This window comes from Lepus europaeus, chromosome 3 (assembly GCF_033115175.1).
Source record: "Lepus europaeus isolate LE1 chromosome 3, mLepTim1.pri, whole genome shotgun sequence".
Taxonomy (NCBI): Eukaryota; Metazoa; Chordata; class Mammalia; order Lagomorpha; family Leporidae; genus Lepus; species Lepus europaeus.
Window position 1 is genome coordinate 18,253,712 of NC_084829.1, and position 26,004 is coordinate 18,279,715.

The 26,004-nt window shown below is 47.3% G+C and overlaps 1 protein-coding gene across 4 annotated transcripts in view; it reads left to right on the forward strand.

Annotated features, from left to right (window-relative positions):
* Positions 1–26,004, forward strand: part of C3H6orf62 (chromosome 3 C6orf62 homolog) — an 85,311-nt gene that overhangs the window by 10,061 nt on the left and 49,246 nt on the right. The gene's annotated exons all lie outside the window — the stretch shown is intronic.

Here is a 26,004-nt window from a genome sequence, read left to right on the forward strand (position 1 = left end):
AACAGCTGGAGCTGCGCCGATCCGAAGCCAGGAGCCAGGAGCTCCCTCCGGGTCCCTCATATGGGTGCAGGGGCCCAAGCACTTGGGCCATCTTCGACTGCTATCCCAGGCCATAGCAGAGAGCTGGAGTGGAAGTGGAGCAGCTGGGACTTGAACCAGCAGCCTTATGGGATGCCGGTGCCTCAGGCTGGGGCATTAATCTGCTGTGCCGCAGCGCTGACCCCGTGAATTGATTTTTTTTAACACTGAATTTTTAAAATAAAATATGACTTTATGAAAATTATTAATGATTGGCAAAGACATAGAGATTTAAACCTTTTTTGGGAAATTTCATAATGACTAAATGATGTCTATCTTCAAAATAAAAGAAGAGTCAGTCTGTTTTGCCCACTTGTGTGTCTTCATGCTGGGCTGTGTGATCCAAAGTACAAGTGGTAGTCAATCAGATTGGCTGATACTTGCTTTTCAAGCTCTTGCTTGTTTAAGGCAGTTTGGACTTTTAAGATTTTAGATCTTTTGAATTTTTGCCTTTGACACAAATGCCTGCTTTGAAGCATTTATCTGTAGTTGGAAACTTAGCAAAAAAGAGGCCTAGAGCAAAAAGTACCCCTACCTCCTCGCGTATCTTGAGGAAAATTATGGATTGCTTAAGAACAACCTTTGTGACGAGGCGATCTTGGCATGAAGAAATGCCACATCTTTTGGTGACATTCTCTCAGCAGAAACCAAGGAGAATGTGACTGCTTTTAAGTAGAGGCAGCGGACTAGCTAGAAGGCAGCTTTGTTCAGAGAATTCCGACCTGGAGGATACACCCAGGCGGATCACAATCATCCAACTCCCTCTTGTCTGACGGTGAACGTTCTTCTGTGTCCCAGCCCCCAGGGTGAAGCTGGGCCCCTCTGCACAGACATTCCTGGCAGGAATACAGAGCAGCCCTCTGGTGCCCTGGGTCCTGATGAGCCAGCTCCGGGTCTAACCTGGGAGTCTGGCTGCTCGGCCCTTTCCCTAAGCTGCTGGACAGGCCTTGTCGGCACACTGCCTTCACACGTGCACTCAGTGATGTTTGTGTATTTTAAAGGCAGAGAGACAGCTATCCCATCTGCTAATTCACTCTTCAGATGCCCACAACTGCCAAGGCTGGGTCAGGCCCACAATGGGGGTCAGGAACTGAATCCAAGTCTCCCTCATGGGTGGCGGGGACCCAATTGCTTGAGCCATTACTGGCTGCCTCCCAGGGTACACGTTAGCAAGAAGCCAGGATCAGAAGCAGAGCTGGAACTCAAACCCAGGCACTGTGATGTGGGGTGCAGGCCCCCCCATGTCATCTTAACCTCTGTGCCAAGTGCCCACTACTTCCCCGTAGCAGAACTTTGAGAAAGCTGACTCAGCAAAGTCTTTTCTACATTTTTTTTTCTCACAGGCCAGCAGTTGTTCTAACTGGTTGCAGCTCCAGGGCCGTTGTGTATATTGATCCCTGGGCACCCGCCTGCTCACATGTAAAGAAAATTGACTGCTTAAATAGAATAAATGCCTTGTTTTAGGGGCCAGCGTTGTGGTATAGCAGGTGAAGCTGCTGCCTGCGATGCCAGTATCCCATATGGGCACTGGTTCGAGTCCTGGCTGCACCACTTCCAATCTAGCTGCCTGCTAATTAATGCACCTTGGAAAGCAGCGGAGGATGTCCCAAGTGCTTGGGCCCCTGCATCCATGTGGAAGACCTGGAAGAAGCTCCTGACTCCTGGCTTTGGATTGGCTCAGCTAGGGCCGTTGAGGCCATTTGGGGAGTGAACCAGCAGATGGACAATCCTGGTCTCTCCCTGCTCTCTCTGTGACTCTGCCTTTCAAATAAATCACATAAAATCTTACCAAAAAATGTCTTGTTTTACATTTGATTGTCCTTTCAGTCTCCCTAGGGTGGAGTTGCTTATCCTATACTCAAGAGACTAGATCCAAATTGTAGAGACTGCCAAAAAATAAGAAGTCACTCCTGTCAGTCTTAGATTATCTCCTTGAGGGCTGGGCTGCAAGAGAGGAATTAGAGGACTCTCGAGGCCGAGGGCAGTGCCAGCAGTAAGGGCTAACATCTCGGGGTGCTGCTGTCTGGAAAACTGCTGAAGCCACGTTCTGAAGGCTCTGCTCCTAACTCTTCTAATATGAGAACATCCGAGTTCACAATTTATTTTCCTGGTCTCCAAGATTATCCTTAGAAACAAAATTTCACTGGCTTTTTTCTGAAGATATGTAATGACAGATCTCCCATACAAAACGAATTCTGTCCCCAAATTGAACCTGAGTTGGAGATTTACTGCCAGTCTAAGAAAGTAATGAGGACAGAGAAATATTTTAAACTATATCATGAGGGTGCCATTAGCAGAAATCTAAGTGTAGGAAATTCTATAAGATAAGTAACCTGTTCTTTAACAGTTAAATGGCACCATGGAGGGCAGAAAAGCAGAGGGAAGAAATTCTAGAGTACAAAAAGAGACATGTTAGCAAATGTGATTATGGATTTTTATTGAACTAACCACTGTAAAAATTTTTGTAGAAGAAACAGGCTAACTTTGAACACTGGATGCTTCATGATGTTGATATTAGATGCAATAATGGCATTCTGGTTTTTTTTTAGATTTTATTTATTAGGGCCAGTGCCGTGGTGCAGCAGGTTAAAGCCCTGGTCTGAAGTGCCAGCATCCCATATGGGCGCTGGTTCTAGTCCCGGCTGTTCCTCTTCCAATCCCCCCTCTCTTCCATGGCCTGGGAAAGCAGTAGAAGATGGCCCAAGTCCTTGGGCCCCTGAACCCATGTGGGAGACCCAGAAGCTCCTGGCTCCTGGCTTCGAATCAAGTAAGTTCCAGGCATTGCAGCCATCTGGAAAGTGAACCAGCAGATGGAAGACTTCTCTCTCTATCTCTACCTCTCTCTGTAACTCTGCCTTTCAAACACATAATATTTATGTATTTGAAAGGCAGAGTTACAGACAAAGAGAGGGAGAGGCAGAGAGAGAGAGAGAGAGAGAGAGAGAGAGAGAGAGAGAGAGAGAGAGAGAGAGGTCTTCCATTGGCTGGTTCACTCCCCAGATCACTACAATGACCAGAGCTGGGCCGATTTGAAGCCAGGAGCCAGGAGCTTCTTCCAGGTCTCCCACATGGGTGCAGGGGACTAAACACTTGTGCCATCTTCCACTGCTTTTGCAGGCCACAGCAGAGAGCTGGATCGGAAGAGGAGCACGTACACAAACCAGCACCGGTATGAGATGCCAGCGCCACAGGAGAAGGCTTAGCCCACTGCAGCACACGCCGGCCCCAGCATTCTAGTTTTTATTGTCATGGTTTTTGTCTTTAGATAGTATTAACTGATGGAATTATATGAAAATTTATTTGTAATGATCATTGAGGGAGGGTGGAGGAAAGCGTAAAGTAGGCTTTCTGGATCTGGATGCTATTGACACTTGGACTGGGTGTGTTTTTTTCACGTGAGGCTGTCCTGTGCACAGTGGGCTGTTGGGCAGGTCCGTGCCCTCTACCCACTGACTTCTAGGAGCTTTCCTTGCTGTGAACACCAAAAATGCCTGGAAGACATTGCCAAATATAATTTTTTTTTCTAACCCTTGTGTCGAGGGCTGACTTTCAATAGATCGCAGCGAGGGAGCTGCTCTGCTACATATGAAACCCCGACCCAGAAGCAGGTCATCTACGAATGGTTTAGCGCCAGGTTCCCCACGAACGTGCGGTGCGTGACGGGCGAGAGGGCGGCCCCCAAATATAATTTTTTTTAAAGACAGCAACAAATGCTGGAGAGGATATGGGGAAAGAGGTTTTTTTTTTTTTTTTTTTTTTTTTACTTATTTGAGAGCTAGAGTTATAGACAGAGAGAGGGGGAAAAGTCTTCTATTTACTGATTCACTCCCCAAATGGCCACAACTGCCAGAGCTGGACCAATCCAAAGCCAGAAGCCAGGAGCTTCTTCCGGGTCTCCCACATAGGTGCAGGAGCCCAAGCACCTGAGCCGTTTTCCACTGCTTTCCCAGGCCATCATCAGGGAGCTGGATTGAAAGTGGAGCAGCTGGGGCCGGCGCCGCGGCTCACTAGGCTAATCCTCTGCCTGCAGCGCCGGCACACCAGGTTCTAGTCTTGGTTGGGGCGCCGGAGTCTGTCCGGGTGCTCCTCTTCCAGTCCAGCTCTCTGCTGTGGCCTGGGAGTGCAGTGGAGGATGGCCCAAGTCCAGTCCAGCTCTCTGCTGTGGCCTGGGAGTGCAGTGGAGGATGGCCCAAATCCTTGGGCCCTGCACCCACATGGGAGACCAGGAGGAAGCACCTGGCTCCTGGCTTCGGATAGGCACAGCATGCCAGCTGCAATGCGCAGGCCGTAGCGGCCTTTTGGGGGATGAACCAATGGAAAAAGGAAGACCTGTCTCTCTGTCTCTCTCTCTTTCTCTCACTAACTGTGCCTGTCCTAAATAAATAAGAAAGAAAGTGGAGCAGCTGGTTTATGAACCAGTGCCCTTATGGAATGCTGTCACCGCAGACAGAGGCTCAACCTACTATGCAACAGTGCTGGCCCCAATGATAAAGTTTTTAAAACATTAACTTTCAGAGGATTAAATGACTGGATAAGAACATAAAAAATACCATAAGATGACTCTGAAACTTTAGCAACCACAAGTATTTGAACTCATTTATCTTTTCAAGTTTTTTTTTAAATTTTAATTGACAAATTATAATTGTTTTGCACTTATTTTTTGTGACAAAGTGTTTAATGTAAGATAAGTACAGCTAAGATGTGAAATGGTGTAGTAATGGATAGTAATGGAGGTTTTGGAATTTAAAATTCAAGTGATATGAAAGATGACAGGTAGAGTCATAGACAGTGAGGAAGAGAGACAGAGAGAAAGGTCTTCCTTCCATTGGTTCACCCCCAAAATGGCTGCTATGGCCGGAGCTATGCCAATCCGAAGCCAGGAGCCAGGTGCTTCCTCCTGGTCTCCCATGCGGATGCAGGGCCCAAGCACTTGGGCCATCCTCCACTGCCTTCCTGGGCCACAGCAGAGAGCTGGACTGGAAGAGGAGCAGCCGGGACTAGAACTGGCACCACTATGGGATGCCAGTGCCGCAGCTGAGGGATTAACCAAGTGAGCCACAGCGCTGGCCCCTGCACGTTGTCTTAAAATTGATTCTGTGTACCAAGTTAGGCTGCCGCCTGCAGTACTGGCATCCCATATGGGTGCTGGTTCGAGTCCCAGCTGCTCCACTTCTGACGCAGCTCTGTGCTATGGCCTGGGAAAGCAGTGGAGGATGGCCCAAGCCCTTGGGCCTCTGCACCCATGCAGAAGGCCTGGAAGAAGCTCCTGGCTCCTGGCTTCGTATCAGCTCAGCTCCAGCCATTGCAACCATTTGAGGAGTGAACCAGTGGATGGAAGACCTCTCTCTCTGCCTTCCAAGTAAAATAAATAAATCTTAAAAAAAAAAAAGGGGGTGGGGTGGGGGAGGGGGGATGCTTGCATCCTGTATCAAAGTACCAGGGTCTGATTCCAGACTCCACCTCTTGCTTCCTGCTTCCTGCTAATGCAGACCCTGGGAGGTAGAAGTGATAGCTCAAAAAACTTGGTTTCTGCCTCCCACGTGGAAGACCTGATTTGGGTTCTGGCTTCAAGCTTCAGTCCCCCGACTACCCCTCCATCCTCCTTTGCAGGCTTTTGAGGAGCAAACCAGCAGATGAGACCTCTCACTCTCTCTCTCTCTCTTAAAGATTTATTTATTTATTTATTTATTTGAAAGAGTTACAGAGAGAGAGACAGAGAGAGAGAGAGAGAGAGAGAGAGAGAGAGAAAGAGAGAGACGCCTTCCATCCACTGGTTCACTCTCCAGCTGGCCGGAGGAGCCAGGAGCTTCTTCCAGGTCCCCACGCAGGTGCAGGGGTCCAAGGACTTGAGCCATCTTCTGCTTTCCCAGGCCACAGCACAGAGCTGGATTGGGAGTGGAGCAGCCAGGACCCAAACCAGTTCCCATATGGGATGCCAGAACTGCAGGCGGCGGTTTTACCCACTATGCCACAGTGCCGGCTCTCTCTGTCTCTCACTCTCTCGGTATTTCTATCTCTCTGCCTCTCTCTCTGATTAAAATAAAAAAGAAAACTTGACAGCATACCTACAGTTGGCAGAATTCTAAAATACTCTCATTATCTCTGACCTCTGGTGTTATATCTGCGATTCAGTTATATAATAATGCAAAGGGGTTGAGATTTTATGAATGCAATTAATGCCCCAAACTGGTTGACTCTAAATTGATCAAAAAGCAGATGAAGGGATTCAGGAAATAGCATCCCCAAATGTGTCACCTTGGTGAGCTAATCACTTCAACCTCATGGAAACAGCAGGTACATTGGAGGGGCTTTCTCTGAATTTCCTCTTATTAAAGTTAGATCCTTCAGATGCAACCTAATTGTCAGGAAAACCCCTCCCTGGGATCCTGTCCATCAGGGAAGACTGACTTGCCATTGGAGAGAGAAACTAGAATTTTACATCTGGTCTAGACAGGCAGGCTACTACCTATTCATCTTACTGCTCATCTCTCTTCCATAATCACTTTCTCTCCTTAGAGGGCCTAAGTAGTCCCTCTTCTCTCTTAGGGACAGGGTATATAAATCTGTAGGTTACACTGGGTTTTTGATTCGTTCACATTTTCTTCATGTGATGCCCCTGTGTGTAATAATAAACTTTATGTCAGTTTTCTGTTCATTGTCAGTTTTTCACAGGCTCAATTATCAAAGCTACAGAGTCAGGGTAAGGAACTTCAACCCTAGAGATTATCCTGGTGGCCCTGGTTAGCAGTAGGGGATCTTTCGCTAGAAAGCTTAGACAGTTCCTGAGGGCAGAGACATTATTTTAGTGCGATTGAAGAAGAAGCAGTCTTCCGTGAGTTTTACAGCCCCAAATAAGTGAGTGGCCCCCTACAATCTGAATAGGCTTAGCAGCACATTGTTCTCCTGTGGAGCTTCCGGATGACAGTGCAGCCTGGCCATCAGCTGTCCACAGCCCTGTAGGATCCTGAGCGAGCACAGGGCCCAGCTAAGCTGTGCTCAGATTCCTGCTGAACAAAAACCAGAAACAATAAGCACATCAAGCAAAAATGTATTTTGTTTCAAGATTGTGGCAATTTCTACACAGCAACAGAAAAGTAACAAAGCACTCTATTGGTGACAACAGGAGAGGACAAGCTCTCCTACATGGCTAATGGGAGTGCCAAAGGTTGAAAGCGCAACAGCAGGGAACTTGGTTATAACCGATAATGCGTTTCTACAGTTGTACAACAGTACTTCTAAAGTTCATGGAAAGTTGAATTAAAAGATAAGTTTAGGGCTGATGTGACAGGTTAAGCTGCTGCCTGCCGTGCTGGAATCTCATCTGAATGCCAGTTCAAGTCCAGGTTGCTCTGCTTATGCTCCAACTCCCTGCTAATTTTTTTGGAAAGCTTTTATTTAATAAATACAAATTTCATAGTACAGCTTTTGGATTATAGCGGTTCTTCCCCCCATACCCACCCTCCTACCCCCACTCCTGTCCTACCTCCTACTCCCTCTCCCATCTCATTCTTCATTAAGGTTCATTTTTAATTGTCTTTATATATAGAAGATCAGCTCTGTACTAAGTAAAGATGTCAACAGTTTGCACTCACACAGACACACCAAGTATAAAGTACTGTTTGAAGACAAGTTTTACCGTTAATTCTCATAGTACAACTCATTAAGGACAGAGGTCCTACATAGGGAGCAAGTGCACAGTGACTCCTGTTGATTTAACAATTGACACTCTTATTTAGGACATCAGTAATCACCCAAGGCTCTTGTCGTGAGCTGCCAAGGCTATGGAAGCCTCTTGAGTTCACAAACTCCGACATTATTTAGACAAAGCCATAATCAAAGTAGAAGTTCTCTCTTCCCTTCAGAGACAGTTACCTCCTTCTTTGATGGTTCCTTCTTTCCACTGGGATCTCACTCACAGAGGTCCTTCATGTTGGCCATTTTTTGCCACAGTGTCTTGACTTTCCATTCCTGAAATGCATTCATGGGCTTTTTAGCCAGAGCTGAATGCCTTAAGGGTAGGAAAAGAGTGGCAGGTTGGCTCTGTGGCATCGTAGGTAAAGCCACCGCCTGCAGTGCCGGCATCCCATACGGGTGCCAGTTCGAGTCCAGGCTGCTGCACTTCCAATCAGCTCTCTGCTGTGGCCTTGGAAAGCAATGGAAGATGGCCCAAGTCCTTGGACCCCTGCACCTATGTGGGAGAGAGCCAGAAGAAGCTCCTGGCTCCTGGCTCTGGATCCACACAACTCCTGCCATCTCAACCATATGGGGAGTAAACCAGTGTATGAAAGAACTCTCTCTCTCTCTCCCACTCTCTCTCTTTCTCTGCCTCTCTGTAACTCTGCCTTTCAAATAAATAAACAAATCTTTAAAAAGAAAAGAAAGAAATGGCAGTTATGAGTTATTAAATGCTTCACAAAGGAAAAAAATAAAAAAAATTTTTTATTTATTTATTTTTTATTTTTTTTTATTTTTTTATTTTTTTTTTTTTTTTAATTTTTGACAGGCAGAGTGGACAGTGAGAGAGAGACAGAGAGAAAGGTCTTCCTTTTGCCGTTGGTTCACCCTCCAATGGCCGCCGCGGTAGCGCTCTGCGGCCGGCGCACCGCGCTGATCCGATGGCAGGAGCCAGGTGCTTCTCCTGGTCTCCCATGGGGTGCAGGGCCCAAGAACTTGGGCCATCCTCCACTGCACTCCCTGGCCACAGCAGAGAGCTGGCCTGGAAGAGGGGCAACCGGGACAGGATCGGTGCCCCGACCGGGACTAGAACCCGGTGTGCCGGCGCCGCAAGGCGGAGGATTAGCCTAGTGAGCCGCGGCGCCGGCAAAAAATAAAAAAAATTTTAAAAGGCTATTAGTACTTACACTTATTTTGTTTTTTAATATTTATTTTTTATTTATCTGAAAGACAGAGTTATAGAGAGGCAGAGAGCAAGAGAGAGATGTCTTCCATCTGCTGGTTCACTCCACAGATGGATGCAATGGCTGGAGCTAGGTTGATCAAAAGCCAGGAGCCTGGAGCTTCTTCCAGGTCTTCCATGTGGGTGCAGGGGCCCAATGACTTGGTCCATCCTCTGCTGCTTTCCGAGGCACATTAGCAGAGAGCTGGGTGGGAAGTGGAGTAGCCAGGACTCGTACCAGTGCCCATATGGGATGCTGGCACTGCAGGTGGTGGCTTTAACCACTATGCCACAGTGCTAGTCCCACCTTTTTCTAAGGACAAATCTTGAACTTTTATTAGAAATCTCCACTGACTTCATGATGAGTAGTGACTGCAAATACAGTGCCAACAGAATTCTTCCTGAAATAGCCTGTTTAGACTCAGTTTCAGAATGTTTATAACCTTATTGAAGAAATAGTCACAGCATGACATCCCAGGAAGATTTTCCTACTATCCACTAGATGGCAGTGCTACCTCATCTAATTAAAACCAGAATTTCACGCCTCGTCCAACAACCTATGTTAGCCCGTGTTGAGCAAACTAGACTCTCATTAATGTCTATGTAATGTCCATCAAAGTTTAAAAACTAGGAAATCTGGATCCTACTTCCCCACAAAAGGACTGTATTGTAGCAAACTCAGAATCATCGCAATCTTGGGACACCCAGAAGTCAGTCCCTTGCCTACCCCCGAAACAGACTCACCTCCTACTCTTTTTTTTTTTTTTTTTTTAAGATTTATTTTATTTATTTGAAAGGCAGAGTTAACAGAGATTGGTAGAGACAGGGAGAAGTCTTCCATCGCTGGGTCACTCCCCAAATGGCCACAAGGACCAGGGCTGGGCCAGGCCAAAGGTAGGAGCCAGGAACTTCTCCCAGGTCTCCCACATGGGTACAGGGACCCAAGCGTGTGGGCCATCCTCTGTACTTTCTCAGGCAATCAGCAGAGAGTTGGATCAGAAGTGGAGCAGCTGGGACTCAAACTGGCACCCATATAGGAGGCTGGCACTGCAAGCTGGGGCTTTAACCCACTGCACCCCAGCACTGGCCCCTTCTCTATTATTTTTTACCTGCTGGGGAAAGATGACATTTCTCTAAGTTCTAGTGCAGCATGGAACATAAAATGGTTTGTTCATTTATTCTTCATAAAGCAAACAATGTTTGAGTGATCCCCACATGCTGAGCATTGGGTGGTTATCAGGGATCCCCGGGAACCACAGCCACAAAGCTACTGCCCTTGATAAGCTTATCCTTGCTTGCCTTTGGCCTTGGCCTTCCTGGGAAAATGGAAGAGTGGGTGTGGTTCCGGATGACATGGTTTCTTCTGCCCGTCTCAGCTCAACCAGAGGAAGAACCCTATAAGACAGGGAGGCTGGCGGGGTAGAACAGATGAGTGGACAGTTACAAAGCAGTGTGGGAAATGCAGGGGACAGGAGGGAGCTGTGAAGACTGCTGGAGGGCAAGGAGCCCCGCCAGTCTTAGGAGTGGTCAGGACGAATCTCCTAGCCAAAGTGACATCGAAAGTGACCTGTCGGGGACAAATGGAAGCTGGAGAAATGGGATCAAAGGTGACATGGAGAGGGGAAGGGCCACACAGATGGCTAAAGTTGGAGGGGGAATGACAGTCTCGTATGTCTGTATCTCCAGTGTCCAGCACCAAACAGACCGAGCTAAAAGTCAGAGCTCATTCTCACCCTGACTCTGATACTGTCATGCTTTGTGACCTCTCGCTGTCCTCACTCGAAATGACTGAGGCCACTCAAGGACACTGTTATTAGGGCTCAGGATGAGCTCTGAGGATACTTAGAAGACAGGCAGAGAAAAGACAGGAAGGGAGGCTGGGGAACAGCGCTGCAGAGGTGAGAGAGATGGGGGATGCCACACCTCCAAGGTGAGTGTGTCAGAGGTCACCTGTCAGAAGTTAAGGCACCTCAGTGGTGCGGGAGTTCATTCCTTCGTGAGAAGAGGCCACTGGATTTGTCAAGAGAAGACCCAGTGGTATGGGGGTCACACAGCAGGGGGTCCAGGGCAGAGCAGCAGGTGAACCTGTGAGTTGAGTCGGCAGGTGCAGAAAACTGTAAAGGAATCTGGCAGTAAAGGGCGGGTCTTATAGGAGACTCCCCAAGTGTGTGTAAAGGCCGCAGGGGAGGAGCGGGAGATGGGCAAAGGTTGAAGGTGGTGAGGGAGAGGCAGATAAAGCTGTGGAGCAAGCGTGGGAGCGAAAACAGGTGGTCTGGAAGAGGGACACCCAGAGAACAGTGAGCTTGTTAGATACCCAAGGCAAATTGTTTTTAACACATACCCCAGTGTGTGAAAATTATTTTCAGAAATGCAATCAGCCCCTCGATATCTGTGGATTTCAAATCCATGGATTCAACCAGCCATGGATTGAAAATATGAAAACTAAAATTGCATCTGTACTGAACATGAGTGCACAGACTTTTTTTCCTGGTCATTCATTATTCCCTAAACAATACACTAGGGGGACTGGCGCTGTGGCATAGTGGGTAAAGCCTCCACCTGCTGTGCCAGATCCCCTAGGGGTGCTGGTTTGAGACCCGGCTGCTCCACTTCTGATCTGGAAGATGGCTGAAGTGCCCCTGCACCCATGTGGGAGACCTGGAAGAAGTCCTGGCTCCTGGCTTTGGATTGGCACAGCTCCAGCCATTGCGGCCATTTGGGGAGTGAGCCAGTGGATGGAGGATCTCTCCATCTCTCTGCCTCTGCCTCTCTCTGCCTTTAAAATATATGTGTGTGTATGTATATGTATGTACATATATATACACAGTATGATAACTAATTAAATAATATTCATAATATTTACATTATACTAGTTACTGAAGGTCATCCAGAGATGAGCTAAGGTTCGTGGCAGGATGGGCATAGGTAAATGCGGATACTATGCCATGTGATATAAGAGACTTGGGCATCCTGGATTGTGGTATCCAGGGGTCCTGGAACCTATCTCCCACACATGCTGACAGACAACTATAATCATGAAATGAAAGGAATAATAAAGTTGCATAAAGTAAATATAGAAAACAACATTTTCCTGTTATTGAACCTTGTGCACACAACTATATGAGTAAAAGAAAAAAAAATGTAGATTAAAAATTCCAGTATAGGCATGGGCATTTGCCTAGTGGTTAAAACGCCAGTTAGGATGCCTGTCTTCCACATCAGAGTTCCTGGCTTTGACACCTGGTCTGGGCTCCTGATCCAGCTTCCTGCTAATGTGGACCCTCGCAGGCAACAGTGATGGCTCAAGAAGTTGGGTCCCTGCCTCTCAAGTGGGAGACCTGGATTGAGTTCCCACTTCATGGCTTCATGTTCCAAACCCAGCCCTGGTCATTGAGGGCGTCTGGGGAGTGAACAAGCAAATGAGAGATCTCTGTCTCTCTACTTCCTAGATTTAAGGGGAAAAAATCACAGTGCAAAAAAAGAAGCAAGTAATATGTTAATACTTCTGTATTACATGTAAAAGGTGCAATGAGGGAAAAATAATAAGTCACGCCACTGATGCAGACATGCTCTTGAGTCATTAAAAATTTATTTATTTGAAAGTCTGAGTTGCAGAGAGAGAGAGAGAGACAGGGAGAGAGATCTTCTATCCACTGGTTCACTCCCCAATGGCTGCAATTTCGGGGGCTGGGCCAGGCTAAATCCAAGAACCTGGAACTCTGTCTGGGTCTCCCACGTGGGTGGCAGTGGCCCAAGCACTTGGGCCATCATCCATTGCCTTCCCAGGCACATTAGCAGGAAGCTGGATTGGAAGTGGAACAGCTGATCTTGAACCAGTGCTCATAGAGGATGCCGGCAGCTTAACTCACTGCACAGCAATGCTGGACCCTGTTAAGGAATTCTTTAATGTTAAACACTTAACAGTGAACAAAGAAGGAATGTTGATGTGAGAAAATTTATTCAGGGGCTAGCATTGTGGCACAGAGAGTTAAGCAGCCATTTGTGATGCCAGTATCCTGTATTGGAGTGCTGGCTCAGGTCCTGCCTGCTACAGTTCTGATCTAACTTCCTGCTAATGCACGTGGAAAAAGAGTGGAAGATGGCACAAGTGCCTGGATACCTGTCACCTATGTTGGAGACCAGGATGGAATTCCTGGCTCCTGGCTTTGGCCTGGCCCAGCCCTGGCTGTTGAGACCATTTAGGAAGTGAAACAGTAGGTAGGAGATCTGTCTCTACAGCTCTCCACCTGTCTCTGTCACTCTGTGTTTCAAATAAAGAATAAAAAAATTATTCAAATTCAGTAAAATACTCGAGTATGAACTAAAATTTGTACCTACCAAATAAGATATCACACCTGTCAGTTTCACGGGGTTTTAAAACAGGTTTTCATTTATTTGAAAGAGAGACACAGACAGGCGTATCTTCCATCTACTGGTTCAGTCTCCAAATGCCTGTGACAGCCCGAGCTGAGTCGGACCAAAGCCAGGAGCCAGGAAGTCAATCCGGGTATCCCACATGCGTGTTAGGTTCCCCGAGTACTTGCGTCATCATCTGCTAACTCCCAGGATCTGCATCAGCAGGAAGCTGGAAGCTAAGTGGAGCCAGCATGCAAATCCAGGCACTCCCACGAGGAATATGGGCACCCTAACTACTCAGCCAAACGCTTGTCCTATGTCACTGTTCTACAGTCTAAAAGCAAGTAAAAAGTCCAAGAAGTCACACGTACAATGATAGGGTTGAGATAACACCCTTACAACCACCCTGCTATCTTTGTCTAGTTAACACCTGGTGTTACCTCAAGGAGTAGACATGGGAATTTCACCAAGGATGAACTTGGAAGATTCCACTAGAAACTTCTACTCTAGGGGCCGGTGCTGTGGCGCAGTGGGTTAAAGCCCCGGTCTGTAGCGCCGGCATCCCATATGGGCACCAGTTCAAGTTCCAGCTGATCCACTTCTGATCCAGCTCTCTGCTATGGCCTGGGAAAGCAGTAGGAGGTGGCCCAAGTCCTTGGGCTTCGAATAGGCACAGTTCTGGTCGTTGCAGCCATCTCTCTCTCTCTCTGCCTCTGCCGCTCTGTTAATAGTTAAAAAAAAAAAAAAAAAAAAAAAAAAACCTTCTACTCTAGACCAACTGTGTGTGAGGCTGGCGTGATTGGGCCAGCTGTGTGCCAGCGTTCTCTGAGTTTCCTTCCATGTAGCATTCTACAGTGTTTATCCAGGCTGGAATAATAGAAATGTTCCAATTCCAAGCTGACATGTGCATTACCAAAACTCAGCAGTGGCTGCTGCGGTTGCGTAGTCTTGACCAGCAAATGACTTTTCAGTTAAGAGTGTTTTGTAACTCACTGTTTTTACTTTGCCACAGAGGGTTTGGATTGCTGTTTAATTTTGATAATGGGTAAAAATAGACCAAGTGGGGCAGACACTTGACCTGGCAGTTAGGAAACCGCTTGGGATGCCTGCGTCCCATTTCAGAGTACTTTAGCTCAAAACCTGGCTATGCTCCTGATTCCGGCTTCCTGAGAACGCCCACCCTTGGAGGCAGCAGGTGCTTGGGTCCCTGCCACTCCGGGGGGGAGACCTGAATGTGCTTTCTCCTTCTGGTTGTGGCCTAGCCCACATCAGGCTGTTGCAGGCATTTGGGAAGTGAGTCAGCAGATGCAAGCTCTCTTTCTGTCCATCTCTTTCTCTCTCCCTCCCTTTCAAATAAATAAAATAAGTGAATGAATTTTTTCTTGAATAAAAAATATAGCAGGCCAGTGGATCAGTTTTGCTTTGAAAGTTCAGCCCTTAGGGTCTCCCCCCGGGTAGGCTTGCACCCTCTCCATGGTGCACCACTCAGGCTTCCATGCGGCAGAAGGAAGGTCAAGGGGAAGTTGGGTAAGGGTGGGCTTGAAGCTGAGGGGCGAGGGAGCCAGGTCATCTGCTAAGAATGAGGGGAAGTCGGTGCTGGGGAAGCAAAGGCTCCTGCAGAGAGCAAGACCGAGACCCATGTGGAATTACACAGGCAAGATACGCTGGCCACAGAAATGGCTGCCCAGTCACTGTGGCTCCCAGAACTTCTAGAATGAGATGAGCCACAGGCCTATGGGAATGGGCCAAACAACCAAGTGTTGCAGGCTCTCCTCTTGTGAGCTGGATTCCATGTAACCAGGAGGCTGGTTTAGGTCTGTATAGGCTCAACGTCTCTGCAAACACCCCAATGAAACGCCCTACACATCCATCAAAACGCCCCCTTTCCCCGGATCTACCTGCTTCATCCGGGACCTGAGGGAGGGAGCGCCATGAGAATATGGAGATTAAGTTCCACATGGAGTTTATGCAGGTACCACAAAATTCCCAGGTGGCTTCACGCGTGTAGAGGCGCCAACCCCTACCTCACAAAAGAGGCCGACATTGGAAGGAAGCTATCTCTCACTCTCTTTCACCACAGACTAAGGCTGGAGGTGCTGCACAGGAGCTCTCTCTCTTTCTCCCTCTCCCTCTCTCTCCCTCTCCTTCTCTTTCTATGTTCCTTCCCTCATTCCTCCTCCCTTCAAGCAATCCTCTGCTCATAAGGGGTACTTCTTTATGTGGGGCAACATGCATGTGTGTGTGTGTGTTCCCTTGTCCTCTATTGAATAAATTTTAGCACTTTGTGCACCTTACACATGTTTGCACTTAGTAATCTTATCTTTGTGTAAGACAAGAGCCTGGAGTAAAATGAACACACCCATGTCCACATCAAGTTCACCTAAGCCTCTGCACTCGTTAAAAGAGAGTGTCCTCTGATTTGAGGGAGCTCCACTGGGCAGAGTTCCTGCGGAAACCTCTCTCCAGGAGTGCGCCTCCCTGCAGGCTGGGGGCCTTAGCTCCTGGCTGGGGCAGGAGCGATGGCTTCTGGAAAACCCTGCAAACCACAAATGATTCACCTGCTAAGCCTCATGACTGGGCTCCTCGGTGTGGTCTATGGTTCTGCCCGCTGGAGGTCCCTTAAGCCCAGCAGACGTGGTTTTAAAGAGCTACAGGAGAGCTGGAGACAGAAATGAAGGCACTCCAGGACCAAGGGTCCCGCAGAGGTGGACAACCACGGAAAAAGAACACATTTTGGACAAAATAAATGTAACAGTTTCTTTGAGCAAGGAATAATTGGCAAGGCAGGCAGCCTGAGCCTTAAGTATTCAGGCCGGAAAAAGGTAGAGGAAAGCAGAAACCAGGGACAAAAAAGGATCAGTTGTTTCAAAGTAACTCTTGAGAAGATTAGAGCAGAGGGAACTTCCTTATCTGTTGGCTAGCATTTGCATGCTTCAGATTTGACTGTTTTCTCCCCTTCCTCTCTGTCCTGATGCCTAGAAGGTCAACTAAACAGCTTACTTGGCTGGAGCATTCAGGACTTTAGCACGAATGACCCCATTTTGGTTGGGTCTGTTAGAGCACAATACAGGGGCTCAGTCTGAACCAGTGGCCGCCAATCAGTTTAACAGCTATGGGTTCCTTTTACCAAAGTTTAGGGTAATTCCTTTTCTCTGACTTAGCTGGAGAGGGAAGGGCAATTGTTGACCATTTTCTATCAGAGCTTAGCAAGATTCTTTCTGTAAAGAGCGAGGGAGCAAATGTTTTATGGTTTCTGTATTGACAGCCTTTGTTCATTTGTTTGTTATAACCATTAAAAAGATATGAAAGCCTTTCTTAGCTCCCAGGCAGCCCCAAAACAGGCCCTGGCCCAGACTTGGCCTAGAGGTTTAACACCTCAAACTAAACGGAAATCAGAAGGGATGAAGCTGTTAGATAGTGTAGCAGGATTCATGTACAGAGACCAGACACCAAGGCCTTTTAACAGCAAGTAGTCTTTATTATTTATGCTGACATAAGGCCAAGGTGGAATTTCTTATCCAAAAGCCTGAGCCCAGAACAAAGAGGGGTTTTTCCTTATATGTGGTTTTAGCCTTTGTTTCCCTTATATGGCTATATGCATACATTTGATTGCATATTCTTTTTATTTTATTTTATTTTATTTTTTTCAGAGAGACAGAGAGAGAGTTATAGACAGTGAGAGAGACAGAAAGGTCTTCCTTCCATTGGTTCACCCCCAAATGGCCACTACGGCTGGCGCACTTCGCTGATCCAAAGCCAGGAGCCAGGTGCTTCCTCCTGGTCTCCCATGCAGGTGCAGGGCCCAAGCACTTGGGCCATCCTCCACTGCCCTCCCAGGCCACAGCAGAGAGCTGGACTGGGACTAGAACCCGGTGTGCCGGCACTGCAGGTGGAGGATTAGCCTAGTGAGCCACAGCGCCGGCCTTGATTGCATATTCTAATGTTACATGGCAGCCATAGGAATCGATGCAATACGGCCCATGTGTAGGTAGTTACTAATGATGGTTTGTTTTTGACATGCCAGCTGTCTGGCGAGGTTGAACACCATTGCTCTGTACTCACAAGCAGAGCCTGAAATGGTTCCATAGCAGACAGGGACTACGGCTGAAGCACTCATAGGCAAGCAGATAGCAGCCACATCTCGTTCCCAGGACAGACGCCTCCCTTTTACTTCTGCTGACCTTGGGAAGGCCTCTACCGCAGCTTCAATCGTGTCAGTTAGAAATAAGTGTAATGAAAAGACCAAGGCCTGTGGCCACAATAATGGAGTTACTTCCTACCACTTCAAGAAAGACCATTTTCTTGCAAAAGGACTGGATAAATACGTTTTAAATGGGCACCTGAATGAAAAAGAGGTTCTAGTGGTAAGCAAGGCTCGGCTAAACTGGCTATGAATTGGCAAAGGCAGGTATCCTCAGGTGCAAGGATAGTTAGGGCAGGTTGTACAATTTCCTGTTTGCTCAATGCATGTTTCCTCTTTCCATAATTTATATATAGGATTGATTTCTGGAAAATAGATTTCTAAAAATTCCATGATGGGCAGCATGTAAGGTGCTGCGTGGGACACCTGCATCCCATATTAGTGTCTGGATTCAAGTCCTGTCTCTGCTTCTGATTCCAGCTTCCTGCTATCACACTCCCTGGGAGGCAGCAGGTGATGGCTCTAGTACTTTGGTCCCTGCTACCTATGTGGGAGACCTGGATGGAGTTCCGGGCTCCTGGCTTCAGCCTGGCCCAGCTTTGGCTGTTGTCAGTATTTGAGGAATGAACCAGTAGATAGAACATCTCTCTCTCTCTTCCTGCCTTTCAGATAAAAAATAAATAAATAATAAATGCATGTCTTGCTCTCTTGCTCAGCACTGCCTATGGAGATGACAGTCTTATCATTGTCATGGCTGTCCTCAGGCCCCTGTGAAACCCAAGATCCTCAAAAAAAAAAAAAAAAAAAGACCAAGAAGTTCATCCAGCCAGACCTGTATGTCCAGATTAAATGTAACTGATACAGACACTGAAGTATTGACAACAGGGTGCAGAAAAGATTCAAATACCAGATCTTGATGCCTACCACTGGTTACAGAAGAAACAATAAAACAAAGCACGTGCTTATCTATATGAATAAGTGAATAAACTACTTTTAATAGAGAGGCTGGCATTGTGGCATAGTGGGTTATGGCACGGCCTGCAATGTCAGCCTCCCATGTGGTGGTCGATTTAAGTCCTGGCTGATCCACTTCAATCCAGCTCTCTGTTAATGTGCCTGGGAGAGCAGTGGAGGGTGGCTCAAATGCTTGGGCCCCTGCACCGACGTGGGAGACCTGGAAAAGGTCCTGGCTCCAGATTGGCCTAGCTCCAGCCATGGCAGCCATTTGGGGAGTGAACTAGCAGATGGAAGATTCTCTCTGTAGCTCTACCTTTCAAATAAATAAAATAATTCTTTTTTTTAAAAAAAAAAAACTTCATAAAAACAAAAATTCAATTAAAATAGGCAAACAGGTTGATATTTTGACAAGAATAAATGCAAAGAAATGAATTCACTGTTCTGGCGCTGTGGCGTAGTGGGTAAAGCCACTGCCTGCAGTGCCAGCATCCCATATGGGTGCCAGTTCGAGTCCTGGCTTCTCCTCTTCCAGTCCAGCTCTCTGCTGTGGCCCGGGAGTGCAGTGGAGGATGGCCCAAGTGCTTGGGCCCTGCACCCGCATGGGAGACCAGGAGGAGGCATCTGACTCCTGGCTTCGGGTCGGCACAGTGCACCAGCCGTAGCAGCCACTTGGGAGTTGAACAAATGGAAAAAGGAAGACCTTTCTCTCTATCTCTCTCTCTCTCACTAACTCTGCCTGTCAAAAAAAAAAAAAAAGTTTGCGGGTAGGCATTTGTTTTGATGGTTGAGATGCTGCCTGGAATGCTCACAGGGTTTGAGTGCAGCTCCTCCAATTCCAGCTTCCTATTAATGTGCACCCTGGGGTGCAGCAGGGATGACACAAGTACTTGGACCCCTGACAGGTGACAGGGAGACCCGGATGGCATCCTGGGTTTCTGGCGCAAGCCTGGCCCAACCTTGGCTGTTGTGGGCATTTCGGGACAAACTAGTGTATGGGAAAGGTTTCTCTTTCTGCTTCTCTCTACTTGCCTTTCCTTCCTTCCTTCCTTCCTTTCTTCCTTCTTTCCTTCCTTCCTTCCTCTCCTTCTGCCTGGGCCAAATTCCTAAATCTCTGCTACTGAGTTCCTGTGTTATTTATTTATTTATTTAAAATTCTACAAGCAATCTGAAACACATACACAAAAAAAATTGTGCGTGTGATGTTTTGACACATGTATACTCTATGTAATGTCCAATCAGGGTAAATATATTTATCTCTTCAAACATTTAATAATTTACTTATGGAAAACATTCAAAATCCTATCTTTTTCAGTTATTTTTATAAATAAGCATACAATTCGGTATAGTCACCTAGTATGCAATAGAACCCCACGATGTCTTGCTCCTATCCAGCTGTAACTTAGTGCCTGTTAGTGAACCATCCCCCACTCCCCCCTGTGTCTTTCCTTCTCCAGTCACTGGGCTCAAAATTCTATTTTTAGCTTCTGTGAGGTCATCTTTTTTTTAGACTCCACATGAGTGACATCATGTAATACTTATCTTTCTGTACTTGGGTTACCTCACTTAACATAATGACCTCCAATTCCATCCGTGTTGTTGCAAAGGACAATATTTTATCTTTTTTTTAAAAAAAAGATTGAGCTTTTTATTTGGAAGGCAGAGTGATAGAATAAGAGATTTCTGTCTTCTGTTTCATTCCCCAAATGCCCACAACAGCCACCGCTGGGCCAGGGTGAAGCCTGGAGCCCAGAATGCCATCCAGGTCTCCCCTGTGGGTGGCAGGAGCCCGGGAACGTGGGCCGTCATCCACTGTTTCCCAGGTGTATTTCAGGGAGCTGGATTGGAAGCAGAGGTAGAACTGGCATTCCACTGCGGGATATCAGAATTACAAGCAGTGGCTTAACCCACTGCACCACATCACCAGCCCCTTATTTACCATTTTTTGTAGTTGTATATATACACACCACACTTCCCATTCATTCCTTAAGTGGGTAGATAATTAGGTTGTTTCTATTTCTTGGCCATTGTGAATAGTGCTGCAATAAACATGGGAATGCAAATGGGAGTAAGAATAATACCCACGTTACAGGGTACTTTTGAATACTCAGTGAGATGAGCTACGTAAAACACTTAGAACACAGCTCAATAAATGTTACCTGTTACTAGGCTAGCATCATCCCTTGTGGGTGCTGGTTCAAGTCCCAGCTGCTCTACTTTTTTAAAGATTTATTTGAAAGGCAGAGCCAGAGAAAGAGAGAGAGAGAGCAAGCGAGAGCGAGAGAGCGCAAGCGCCATCTTCCAAGTAGTTGCGCTGTCTTCTGCTTTCCCAGGCATTAGCAGGGAGCTGGATTGCAAGTGGAGCAGCTAGGACTTGAACCAGTGTCCATATGGGATGCCGACAGAGTCGACAGTGGCTTAATCTGTTACGCCACAGTACCAGTCCCTGTTCCACTTCTGGTCCAGTTCCCTGCTAATGTGCTTGGGAAAGCAGCAGAAGATGGCCCTAGTGTTTGGGCCCCCGCCACACACATAGGGGACCCTGATGGAGTTCCAGGCTCTAAGCTTTGGCCATTGCAGCCATTTAGGATATGAACCAGTGAATGGAAGATCTGCCCCCTTCTCTTCCTTTCAAATAAAATCTTTTTTATTATTTTTTAAAGATGTTATTTATTTACTAGAAAGAGTTACACAGGGAAAAAAGGAGAGGCAGACAGAGAGAGAGAGGTCTTCCATCTACTGGTTCACTCTTCAGTTGGCTACAACAGCCAGAGCTGCACTGATCTGAAGCCAGGATCTTCCTCTGGGTCTCCCACATATGTGCAGGGGCCCAAGCACTTGGACCATCTTCCACTGCTATCCCAGGCCACAGCAGAGAGCTGGATTGGAAGAGGGGCAGCCAGGACTCAAACCAGTGCCTATATGGGATGCCAGCACTTCAGGCAGCAACTTTACCCGCTACTCCACAACGCTGGCCACCTAAAATAAATCTTTTTAAAGAAAACTTACTTGTTACTGTTTTGGTAACTTTACACATGTTTGCATGTGTAGCTGTGTGATGTTTTGTTTAATTACGTGTCTTAATAGAAAAGTGCACACTGGAACAGCCCTAAAAAGTATATGCAGAAAAAATTATCCCTCAATTATCAGTCCTTCTTTGGAGAGAAAATAAAAATGTGTCTTTCAGGGTCATGGGCATTTGGCCTAGCAGTTAAGATGCCACCTGGGACCCCTGCATCCATATTGGAGTGCCTGGTTTCCAGTCCCAGCTCCACTTCTGATTCCAGCTTCCTGCTAATGCGCACCCTGCGAGACACAAGTAGTTGGATCCCTGCCTCTCATGTGGGGGACTTGGGTTGAATTCCTGACTTCAGACTTTGACCTGGCCAATCCCAGGCTGTTGTTGGCATTTGAGGAGTGAGACGAAGAATGGGAGCTCTGTCTCCCAGATTTTGAAAACGGTGTCTCATGTTTATATACAAAGGAGTACATAGGTGTGCCGTGTTCTGCACTTTTGCTTTTCCTCCTCACCTACTGTGTCTCTCAGAGACTTTTCTACATCCACACATGTAGTGCTATTCCATTATTTTTTAAGCCATGTGGAATTTCTTTGTATATGATATACCATAAATTTATTTACCCAGTCCTCAAAGTAGGGTCATTGAGGTCTGTGTTCAGTCTGTTTTCAAACAGCACTCCTTGGACTTCCTTATAGCGCCACACTGGGGTCATAGAGTTTGAATCCTGATGCTGCCACTTACTAACTCTGAGACCAGAGGCAAACGTCTTAGCTTCACCATACTGCCTCAAGTGTAAGACGCAGATAACCACAGCACCAAACTCACAAGGTTCTTGCAAGGATTAAATGCACAAAGCCTTGCCTGTTGCTCGTACATAGCAAGCACTCAACAAGTAGGAAATACTGCTGTCTTTTAGATTCTAGGTTTATATACTTGTGTTTATCTGTAGGGTGAATTCTCAGACCTGAGACTGAGCATCTACATAGCGCCTTTGAAGCCAAGAGCCTGGAACTTCATCTGGGTCTCCCACATGGGTGCAGGCGCCCAAGCACTTAGGCCGTCTTCTGCTTTCCCAGACACATTAGCAGGGAGCTGAATCAGAAGTGGAACAGCCAGGTCTCCAACCAGTGCTCATATGGATGCCAATGTCATAGGCAGAGGCTTAACCTGCCATGCCACAATGCCAGCCCCTAGAAAAATCTTTAAAACATTTGACATGACAACATGGGCAGAAGTATGGGAAAACAAACACTCAAAGGGAAATTGTGGGAGTGTAACTGGGACACCCTAACCTTCACATCGCTTGTTGAAAGCGTCACGGATGGAAGACTGTTTACAGAGCTGCGTGGAGGGTTCAGGTGAAGCACCCAATGACAGGCAACCCCAGGTGGTAGTTTCCATCAGACCTGACGGGGAAGGGCAGAGCTTGTGCTGGTACATTGTGGAGTACGGGCCGCCGGCTGGGACCACCTCACAAGAGCATGCACCTGGTCAATTGGAAGTTGGCAGCAAAGGATCAGAGATCAGCCCCCTGGCGTACAGAGCACTGTCGAGGCAGGAATGAATTCCTAGAGGACTATACCAGCACTGAGGACATCTGAACACTGTCAATGTCAAACGAACACCCTTGGATCTGGTAACTCCACTTCTGCAGCAGAACCCACCCACCTGGATCCACTCACCCCACACACAGAGAGCCAGTCACTGATAGCAGAGAAGCGGACTTCGTTATTACAAAGTGCAGAGCAAGGGGCACAGCTGCAAACCCTTAGCTCCTGGACTGCCCTGGGGTTAAGGGCAAGCAAGGGCTCTTATGGATTGCGAAACTGGGGATGGGAGCTGCACGGTCAGCTCATGGGTACATCTCTGATTGGTCCACAGTGTTTGTCGGCCTCCTCTGATTGGTCAGTAATATGTGTGCTTTTGGGAATGTTGATGCTGGCCAAGTGGACTCTGGTCAGGCTGAGGGTTATGTGCAGACTGTTGTTACTGTTTGCTCAGGGCCTAGTGTTCCTGGGGTGGGGGGAACCCTTAAAGACATGGTAGGTCCGGTGAGCTGGAGATACCTGTAAGGCACCTTGCCCCACCTGCCACCATCCCATGTGTATCCTTTTTTTAAATTTTAATTTTATTTAGGTTTATTTATTTAAAAGTCAGTTATGAGGCCGGTGCTGTGGCGCAGTGGGTTAACGCCCTGGCCTGAAGCACCGGCATCCCATATGGGCGCCGGTTCTAGTCCCGGCTGCTCCACTTCCGACCCAGCTCTCTGCTGTGGCCTGGGAAAGCAGTAGAAGATGGCTCAAGTCCTTGGGCCCCTGCATCCGCCTAGGAGACCCAGAAGAATCCCCTGGCTTCAGATTGGCACAGCTCTGGCCGTTGTGGCCATCTGAGGAATGAACCAGCGGATGGAAGACCTCTTTCTCTCTCTCTGCCACTCCTCTCTCTGTTTAACTCTAACTTTCAAAAAAATAAATCTTTAAAAAAAAAAAAAGTCAGTTACACACAGAGAGAAGGAGAGGCAGAGAGAGAGTGTCATGGATTCCTTTCCTGCTTGCCTTCACCCCCACCACATAGCTTCTCTGTGGGGCCCCCCAACCTCTTAAGCGTGTGACAGCCCTGCAGTTCCCTGCACCTGCCGTGCGCTCTCCCGTCTGGTTCTACCCCACAGCCGCTCTGACACTGCTCTCGCAAAGTCAACAGTGACCTCTCTTTAGCAAAATCCATTATTTTTCTGGTTTCTCATCTTCTTGAACTCCCTGCTGCATTAAAAAAAAAAAAAAAAAAAAGCCAACAACCTTTCTTTCCTGTAAAATGCCATCTCCTTTGGCTTTTGTCCTCTTCGCTGACGGCCCTTTCTCCTCCTTCATCCCCTCTTGCTATTCCTTTACTGCACGTTTCCGTCTTTCACTCTTGGGTTACGTCATCCTTCCCACAGTGATTTCTTCTTTGCTAAAACAGGCCTGTGCTGTTTTCTTGCTTTAGCTCGAGTCCTTCTTTTCCAACGACCCACTGGTTATTTACTCTTGTCTATTTCACTGGTGCTGCCATGTGAATGTACTCACCTGCTCAAACTGGCCTCACTCTCCATTTTCCTGCCCCTGGGCATAGTGGGTTTTAGTTACAACATTAGTTCCCTTGTATTGCCATAATAATAGACCTGGACTGGGTACATTTTTAAAAAAAAATGGGAGGGGGGGGTTGGGGTTGTGGGGTAATGAGTAAAGCCACTGCCTACGACACCACCGGCATCCCATATTGGCACCGATTCATGTCCCAGCTGCTCCACTTTTGGTCCAGCTCCCTGATAATGACCCAAGTACTTGGATCCCAGCACCCATGTGGGAGGCATGGATGGAGCTCCTGGCTTCAGCCTGGCCCAGCCCTGGTGGTTGTGACCATTTGGGGAGTGAACCAGCAGCTGGAAGAGCTCGCTTCCTGTCTCTCCTTCTTTCTCTCTAAATGAGACTTTCAAAATAAATAAACCTTAAAGAGACAGTGAGAGATCTGACTTCTCACTTATTCAACAAGTACTGGCAGTGTATTTGATGGCTGTCTTTCTGTGTCCTCACGTACTCCTCCTGTGCCTGTGTCATCCAGTCATTTGGACTGGGGGCTACTCTCGTCTCATTCCTTCATGATTACATCTTTAGAGGCTTTATCTCCAAACACTGTTGACTTCTGAGGTGCTGGCAGCTAGAACTTTAACATAGGGATTTTGGGGGACACAATTCGGTCTATAACAATCACTCAGGCCAAGAATGCAGTCATCTTCACTCTGCCATTTTTAAAAAAGGATTTAATTATTTATTTGAAAGAGATACAAAGAAGGAGAAAGAGATCTTCCACTCACTGGTTCATTCCCCAAATGGCGAAACAGCTGGGGTGGGGCCAGGCCAAAGCCAGGAGCCAGGAGCTTCTTCCAGGTCTCCCACGTGGGTTCAGGGACCCAAGGACTTGGGCCATCTTCTACTGCTTTCCCAGGCCATAGCAGAGAGCTGGATCAGAAGCAGAGCAGCCAGGACTCAAACCGGTGCCAGTATGGGATGCCGGCACTGCAGGTGGAGGCCTAACCTTCTACACCACTGGTCCAACTCTGTCATTTTCTATCTACACGTTTCATCTTCTGGAATTCTCCAAGTATCTATGTCTATCTCCTTAGCAGCACGCCCTGTGCCATTTTCAGGCATAAATCAAGTCTAAATGTCCTTGCCTAGTCTTTGTCAGATCTTTTCTTTTAGTGTTTTAATCAGAGCAGCTTGTGTGCCCTGAAAACACATGAAGAAGACCAGCAGTCCTCAGCCCTCTGCCCTTCGCCAGCCCCGTTTCCCAGATGCAGACTTCATAGATTACACTCGAAAAATTCAAAATGCCAAAATCTGTGCTGCAAAAAAATCGCTCCCCAACTCCTGTTTCCCTGACCCGGGCCGTCTCTCCACGGGTCACCAACGTGAAACCGAGCTCCTAAATGTGCTTGGATGCAGATGCTAGATACCATCTGGCCCCGGTCTCCCATTCTCTCCCTCAGCTTAAAGTGTTCTTCTCTGCCTTTTTTCTTTCTT